Raw genomic sequence first — 8,370 nt, 5'->3', positions numbered from 1 at the left:
ATCTGTATTTATAGCACTTAAATGAGCAAAGAACCTAATAAAATGCATTATAAAACAAAATAATCGATAGCGTTTCCACTACTTCCCAAAAGAAAAAAAACAGGTTGCAGCAGTCAGAAAAGAGAAAGGCTGCAAATTTACCGTCACTTCCTCAGCAGCTGTACAAACACCCTCCCTGCAGTGTTTACTAGTTTAGGCCTAATTTAATGCCAAGGTAATATAACACAAAGCATACTTTTTGATTAATGTGGGATGGTAATTACTGGAAGACAGTCTGTGAATGTTTCACCTCTTGACGGTTCTTCCAGCAGGAAGTGCTTGGCGCTTTAGAGGCTTTGTTTTGTCTGGAGTCATTACTGCACTAAAATGTTGTATCTAGCCTACTTTTCCCAATCCATTACAGGTAAAATACGATAATTATTGTGTATAACTTGAATTTCATATAGCATTGATCCAGTCCTCTGAATCCTTTCAGTTTCTCCTTAAAGGGGTCCTATTATGCTCTTTTACAAAGTCTTGATTTTGTTTTGGGGGTGTACTAGAACATTATTTTTCACATAATTTACATTATTACAATACCTTTCTCTCCAGCCAGGAAGGACCTACAATAATGTACAGTATTTGAAAAATAATGTGTTTTTTGAACATTAAAGCATGTCAACATATTCTGTTACACCAAATACACAAAATAATGATCTTTAAAAAAGCATCATATGACCCCTTTAAAAAATAAATTGCAACCACTGTTTCCTGACATCATCCGCTCACACTACACACTGACTAAAATTAAAAAAGTGAAAAAGCATAATAGGACCCCTTTAAGAAAAGACCAAGGAAACTCACATGTGCTTCAACTGGAGTTTCAAAACAGTTATTTTGCACAGATTCCAAAGTCTGCGATTAAAAGCCAGTTATTTCAAACAGGAACTCAAACTAAATGAACCCTGCAGTTTTATCTGTACAGAAATGTCGTTTGATCGCTTCATCTGGATGCATTTGGTCACTGTGTGTGTAGTTTCTGAGGGAAGCGTTTCATGGTTTTTTTTTTTGTTTGTTTTGTTTTTGTCCTGATAATAAGAATCTCACAATCTTTCACTACACACAACACAAACACACTTTACAGTGAAATAAACTGCAGTCCAATAATGTTGGTGGTTATGGTTATGACAATAAATAACCCGCACAGTAGATGCATGTACACTGTAAGAAACTGACTGTGAAATTCACAGTAATTAGTAATTAGTAGTAACTGTAGAAAAGAACTGCAGTCATTTACTGGCAGCAAGTGACAAGTAACTTACTGTAGAAAAGAACTACAGTCATTTACTGGCAGCAAGTGACAAGTAACTTACTGTAGAAAAGAACTACAGTCATTTACTGGCAGCTATGACAAGTAACTTACTGTAGAAGAAATAACCATATTTTCACTGTTTTCATTTACAGTAGCAACCATGTAACTGTAAAGTAAAACTCACTCATTTGCAAGTGCAACCTTTTTTTTTGCCTTTTTGTGCTTATTACACAGGACAGTGTAACGATTGGTGGGGAATGTGATCGGCAAAGGACCTTAAGCCAGGAATCGAACACGGGTCGCCAGAGACACAGTTGCACTATATGTCAGTGCGCTAACCACTAGACTATCGGTACCGACAGGTTCCGTTGCTGTTTAGTTATATTGGTTCAACCCCCCCCCCAAAAAAAATTATAATAATGCATGTGGCATGATTTTAAATATAAATATTCATTTATCAACAGTCACAGTTAACTGCTCATCATTATAACAAGCTTCATTTATCATTCTTCACTTATTGCTAGATGTGTTGAAAACAATAAGATCTTGATGACCTTCGGGTCATTTTTTTATTTTTATTAAAGAATACATTTGCTTCCTGTATTCTCTATTCAAACCTAAAATGTAACTGAATTACAGTGAGGTCAAATTAAATGCAGTCATTGGCTGGAAACCCAGCTGCCAGTGTAGGCTACTATGTTTTCCTTCTCTATCCCAGTGGCTGGGTTTCAGAAAACCCTATAGTGTATGGCAGTATAGGTGAAATCGCGTTCTGGGGGGTGAATTTAAGATTATGATACTGAAGTTAAAATAATATGATAATAATTAAAAGTTTGTATGAAGCAGTATAATGGGCTGTTTTTGTACAGGTAAAATAACTGGAAGCGAAAGACACCAGAAGCCAAACACATTCAAGTTACAAATAGTCGCGCCCGCTCTCTTGTGAAAACTAAGCTGGATATAAATAATATCCATTATTTTTTTTACAGCACATTGTTAGTTTCTGTAATTTTCTACAGTACATAATTGCTTGTTGTGTTTTTTACAATACATTGGTAATTACTGTGATTTTCTTCAGTACATAATTAGTTATTGTGTTTTCTACAGTACATTGGAAGTTACTGTAATTTTCTACAAGACATTGCTGGTTACTGTGACACTCACAGTACTTCTTACATTACTGCAATTTTGACCGAAACTACGCTATTCTACTGTGAACTAGTATATAGTAATTTCCTGTGCACAAACACAGTAAATTCCTGTAGATTTCACATGAATTTTTTACAGTGTATCTAATATGCAACATTTTACTCTTTCACTATTAGTTTTCATACAGGGATAGAAATTTGGTTGAAAATGTAAAATCAGCAAAAGCTTGTTGATTTTCATGATATTTAAGGACATGGATCGGATGTGTCAGTGGAAACTGTGACTGAGGTCACAACCAAATAAATATCACAGTTCAGCCGTGTTTCAGATTAATCTGAATGTGTTCAACCATTTTAAGGGTGACTATCGTGGAGAAATGGAGAAAATGTCTCTCAGATTAGTTTGGTTCTGTTTGTGTTTGTGGGATATGGTTGGTGAGTTTTAAATGTTTTTATGGCTTCAGTTGCTTTTGTTCTGGTACCTTACTAGTTAAATTAACATTAACTACTATTCTCATGTGTAAATGATTAAACTGTGATACTAATGTGAGATCTAGTTTGACTAAACTCAGTTTTAATCAATATGAACATTAAATACCCAACGGCATTTGTTTTAATGTGACGTGACTCTAATCTGAAGTACTTATTTATTTAATTATTGTTCCGATCTCTTTTCATTTATCTTCATTTGTCTTCAGTCTTTGTACTGCAGCAGAATATTTTAGTGAAGTCTTCATCAAACCAACATCTTATTTTAAACCTTTATAATCTGTGACAAACTCCGTTCTTCAGGCGTGTTAGAAATCAAATATAAAATGAAGTTAGTGAAGGAGGGAGATTCACAACACTGGTTTTACTGAATTAATGGATGATGATCGGATTCAGTGGAAGCTTGGATCGGAGACGAGTCTAATAGATGAAATCAATGTAAAGAGCTGCATATGCATGATATATGATGATGTTCTTAATGAGAGATTCAGAGACAGACTGAAGCTGGATCATCAGACTGGATCTCTGACCATCACAAACACCAGAACCACAGACTCTGGACTTTATGAACTACGGATCAACAGAAACGTGAGCAAGAATTACAGTCTCGCTGTCTATGGTGAGTTAAATAGGGAGTTAAATATAAACTCTACTTTGATCAGTCTTGGTTCCTCTTGATACTTCTTCTTCATCTACTAGAGTGTCTTCAACCTCATTTATCTTGATTCTATCATGTTTTTCAGCTCGTCTGCCTGTTCCTGTCATAATCAGAGACTCTCTACAATGTTCTTCATCATCATGATCATCATGTTGTTCACTGGTGTGTTCAGTGTTGAATGTGAGTGATGTGACTCTCTCCTGGTACAAAGGAAACAGTTTATTGTCCAGCATCAGTGTGTCTGATCTCAGCATCAGTCTCTCTCTACCTCTGGAGGTTGAGAGTCTTATTCTTTCACTAACCGGACTGAACATCTCAACAACACTCAACTCTGTCCAACATGTTCAGGTAAGTCTATGGTGCATAAGTTTATGCCTGTGGTTGAGCTGATCTGATCTCAGTTTAATGTTTTATTCCTCAGACTCTGTTGGCCATTGTGATTCTACTGTATTTTATATATAATCATTTCCTATTTTTAACTGTTTTAAATGAATTTTAAATAAACTTTTAAAACATTTTAAAAGTTTTTAAATTCCTTGTTTTATTGTTGTGATAATTTTTTCATGATTATTTTACTTTTATGTAAAGCACTTTGAATTACCAATGTGTATGAAATGTGCTAAATAAATAAACTTGCCTTGCCTTGCCTTATTGAAGGTGTGATCCGATTGGTCGTCACTGCTCTGGTGGGCATGGCTGCTGCAGCTGCTGTTCTCCTTCTGGTTTATGACATCAGATCCAGAAAAGCTGAACAAGATCGAGCATATATTCCCACATCTAGAACCTAAATGTTTTTTATAATTTCTCATATAACTTTTTTTTTTTTTTATAATTTATTAATCTATTATCTATAATCTAATCCATTATTTTTAATGGCTTCATATGTTCATCTGCTGGTAAGTATGTTCATTACCAAATATCATTATTGGTTAAGTTTCTTCTAATAGTGGGGTAAGTTTTAACACAGGGTTACAATGTACCCTAGTTCACAATTGTATCGAAGCCAATTTCTACCACATAAGAAAAAAAATCATAATTATGAGATTATAATTATGAGAAAAGGTTGAAATTCTGAGAAAAAAAAGTGATGAGAAAAAAGCCAATATTATGACATACTGAGTGATAATTATGAGATACATTATGACATAAAAAGTAGAAATTATGAGATAAAGGGTACACATTTTGAGCATTTATGTCATAATTAAAACCCTCATCCATCCCTCCCGAACCTATAACAAAAGTGTCCCTCGCGGGTCAAAATGACCTGAAGGCCAAAAATGACACTAATTTTATTTTTGGTCCAGAAAGCTTATATTGGTCCATTTTTATATTTTCTTTCTAATTTTTTATGTAGGTTTTTTTTGGGTGATTTTTATTTTATTCACATTAAATTCTGGATATTTTTATGAAAATGAGCATATGTTTATAAATTTTTTCACCGAAAAAAACAAAGAAAGTCACAATATCTGCATATTTATACTTTAAACATGATGATCCATCAGGACCTAGGTCACTGAGTGTCTCTGATGCCATCTGGTGGGGGAAAATTACATAAAATTGCATTTTGTGATTACAGCCACTAGAGGGCCCTATTGCATCCTAAGGAGATTCTTAAATGAGCCAAACAAGTGAAATCTTTAAAACTACACCAACTTGAGGCTTCATTAAGCTTTCAGATATATCTCAAGGCTTTCAGATATATATCAAAACATTAAAAAAAACTATATTTTGTAACAAAAAAAAAATACATTTTGAATGAATTTTAATCCAAACACATGCATATTCATACAGTTTCATAAATATGTAATAAATATAAAAGATAAATAAAAAAATATAAATATGATATAAACTCTGGTCTCCACCCCATCACTCAAATTTAACTGTGTTAAGTAAAAAAAAAAAAGAAAATGACAGTCATTTCCCAGCAGAAACATCATAAATGCTACAATGTGTTTCAATGGGAGTGTGTGTGCTAGTTAAAAAAATCTAATAAATAAAAACTGCTGGGTTTTTTTCGGACATTCCATTCATTCCTATGGCCGAGTCAAAATCACCCGCGAGGGACACTTTTGTTACTTTTTTTATTACACCCTTATTACACCCACATAGAATCCTCGAATCGACTCAAATTTTTTGTGTGTGTGCTCCATGCTCAAGTGTGACAAAATAATAATTAAAAAATCCTCAGTTTTTTCTTAAATTCCATGCTTTTCAAGTGGCGGGTCAAAATGACCCGCGGGGGACACTTTTGATACTTTTTTTATAGCACCCACTTAAACTGCTCGAATTCACTCTAATTTTTTTTCATGTATTCCCGGTTCAAGTGTGACAAAAGTAACAAAGTCTCATAACATAACGATCAACGCTCGATTTTTAAAAAATCTTTAAAAATGAGTTTTGGGTCAAAATGACCCGAGGGACGGATGAGGGTTTTTAATGTGTTATAATTTCAAGTTTTATCTCATAATTAAGTTTTTCATCATAATTATGACTTTTACCTCATAATTTTGAGTTTTTTAATTTCCTAATTATGATTTACCAAAGCATGATTTATTTATTAATTTTTTTGGTATGTGGCAGCAATAGACTTACATACAACAGACAAGTAAATTCTGCCTGCTATATAAGCATTTAGAGACTATGCAGGAGTATATTATAGCTGAAAGATTAAAATGGTACCAAGTTTGTCTCATTTCAAATTAACGCTAAAAACATGGTAAACATCTATGGTAAAATTGTCTTCCATTTAAAGTATATCTTCCAAAGTGGCATTTTGGTGCCATTTATTATGACAACCAGAAAACATAAAAAGTTTTGTCATAGCAGTCTGTTTGGAAACTTAAAGGATCTTACCTGTCTTATCTTTTGTTATTATTGTCTTCACTTATCGATCTCCTGACTGGATCTAATATCAGAGTTGTTGAACTATCCTCACTTGGATGTTAATTAGATGTTAATAACCCTGTTTGGCTGTGAGACCGATGGCCTTTTTTGCTAACTGTGCTTTTTTTCTACCCAAATTGAACTTTGCTACACATCAGCACAGTTGCGTTGTTTGAACTGTTTTTCCCGATTGGATTCCGCTACATATGGACTGTCAAACCATTGGAACTGCTTGTTGGCCCCGCTATATTCATCGCTCATCAAAACGACGCTGCTTCAATCCCTGCTATCTGGTCTCACAGATTAAGCACATGGAAGTCGTCTTCTACATATATACATCGTAGAACTTGTTTATCGTCTCTAAGGCACGACTGTATAAAAGACCAGAAATGACTCTGTGCTTAACAAGAGTGTGCAGCAGTGTGGTAATTTTGCCCTACTCTATACTCGTTCATTAACTTTTTCTCTGGGACCTCATCTTTGATAACTATGCTGATGCTCACAGAAACGTCTTTCCAGTGCTGAAGACATTCTTAATTTCTATGATGAAAGTACCTCTACTATTTGAATCAATTTGCTCCCTTAAAATCTATATTTGTCCCATCCTCGAACACTTTTCCTTGGTTCAACACTGAGCTTAGGGCAATGAAAACCAAGGGTCGTCATCAAGAAAGGCTTTATAATAATACTGGCCTTATTGTTCACTCCTTGGCATATACATATACAATGTATTACATTTTGGAAGTAACTTGCCCAACACTGCTGAACACAGGAAACCTCTTAATGCGGCTCGATCATCTTATTTTTCTACATTCATTAATAAGTCCAAAAACAGGCCTAGAACATTATTTACAATGATTAAAAAATTAGCTCAGCCTCCCGAATCAGAATCAGAATGAGCTTTATTGCCAAGTGTGTTTACACACACAAGAAATTCGTCTTGGTGTCTGGAGCTTCGAGTACAGAAAGTATAGACATACATACATACATACATAGCTATAATTTGTAGATGTATGTCTCCTGTACAGTCTCTAGAGTGTTCTGATCAAATGTGTGATGAACTTTTTTCAGAGTAAAACACCTCATACCTATAAACACCATACCTCTGTTTCCACTACTGAACCTCTCTCTTCATGCCTTAAGCCTTAAGGTCTCTGCACACTGAGTCCGAAATTTTCATATGCGTATTTTCGTATTCGAAATGTAAAAAATTAATCACGCACAGAAACCTTGCACACTGAGTCTGATGCGTATTAATTAATCTGTTGCGGAAAAAATTGCAAAACAGCACTAAATGGAGTCTTCAAACTGTGAGGATGATTTTGTTGTCCTCTCGCTTCTTAAAAAAAGAAAAAGAAAGGAAATATTGGGTCCATCCAATCCTGAGATAGAGAGGAAGCAGAGTTTCCCCTCCTTATTAAGGAGCAGCGTACAAGTAAGAGTACTGCTGTCAAAACAGTACTTAAGTAAAAGTACAAAGTACTCCTTTCAAAAACTACTCAAGAGTACTAGTTACTAGTTACTTTTTAGCCGGCGATATTTAAAGAGGTCATATGACATTTATAAAAAGAACATTTACACTGCTCAAAACTCACGTTTGAATCATCAGTGGCAAATTCTAATGAAAACATACTTACAGGATGTGAGTCAGAAGCACCAGACTGTCTTTGCAAAATTGGAATTGCCCCACTTTATAGACACAGCCTTTGTGCACAGACGCATTGTAAGCTACTCGCCCAGCAAACAGTCCTCCGTAAAATGCGCTGCACACATCTGAATATTTGGGTTGAACTGTTCTGGAACAGTGTTGCAAATACAACTTAACTACTGATTTCTAGTTGTGTCCTCTTTTGGAAGGCCAAACAAAGTAGTTACGCTTTCACAACGAAACACACAGCGTC

The 8,370-nt window shown here is 34.8% G+C and overlaps 1 long non-coding RNA gene across 1 annotated transcript in view; it reads left to right on the top strand.

Moving 5' to 3' along the window:
• The first annotated feature begins 622 nt into the window (after positions 1-622).
• LOC107747854 (uncharacterized) overlaps positions 623-8,370 on the top strand; it is a 12,481-nt gene continuing 4,733 nt past the window's right edge. Inside the window, exons 1-2 of the long non-coding RNA XR_001640842.1 lie at positions 623-635; positions 2,410-2,414. This is a non-coding gene — a long non-coding RNA (uncharacterized LOC107747854). The remainder of the gene's footprint in view (positions 636-2,409; positions 2,415-8,370) is intronic.

The sequence above is a fragment of the Sinocyclocheilus rhinocerous genome, unplaced genomic scaffold, assembly GCF_001515625.1.
Source record: "Sinocyclocheilus rhinocerous isolate Xijiao unplaced genomic scaffold, SAMN03320098_v1.1 scaffold6909, whole genome shotgun sequence".
Lineage (NCBI taxonomy): Eukaryota > Metazoa > Chordata > Actinopteri > Cypriniformes > Cyprinidae > Sinocyclocheilus > Sinocyclocheilus rhinocerous.
Note: the sequence above shows the minus strand (reverse complement) of the source record. Positions and strands in the feature narration are given on the sequence as shown.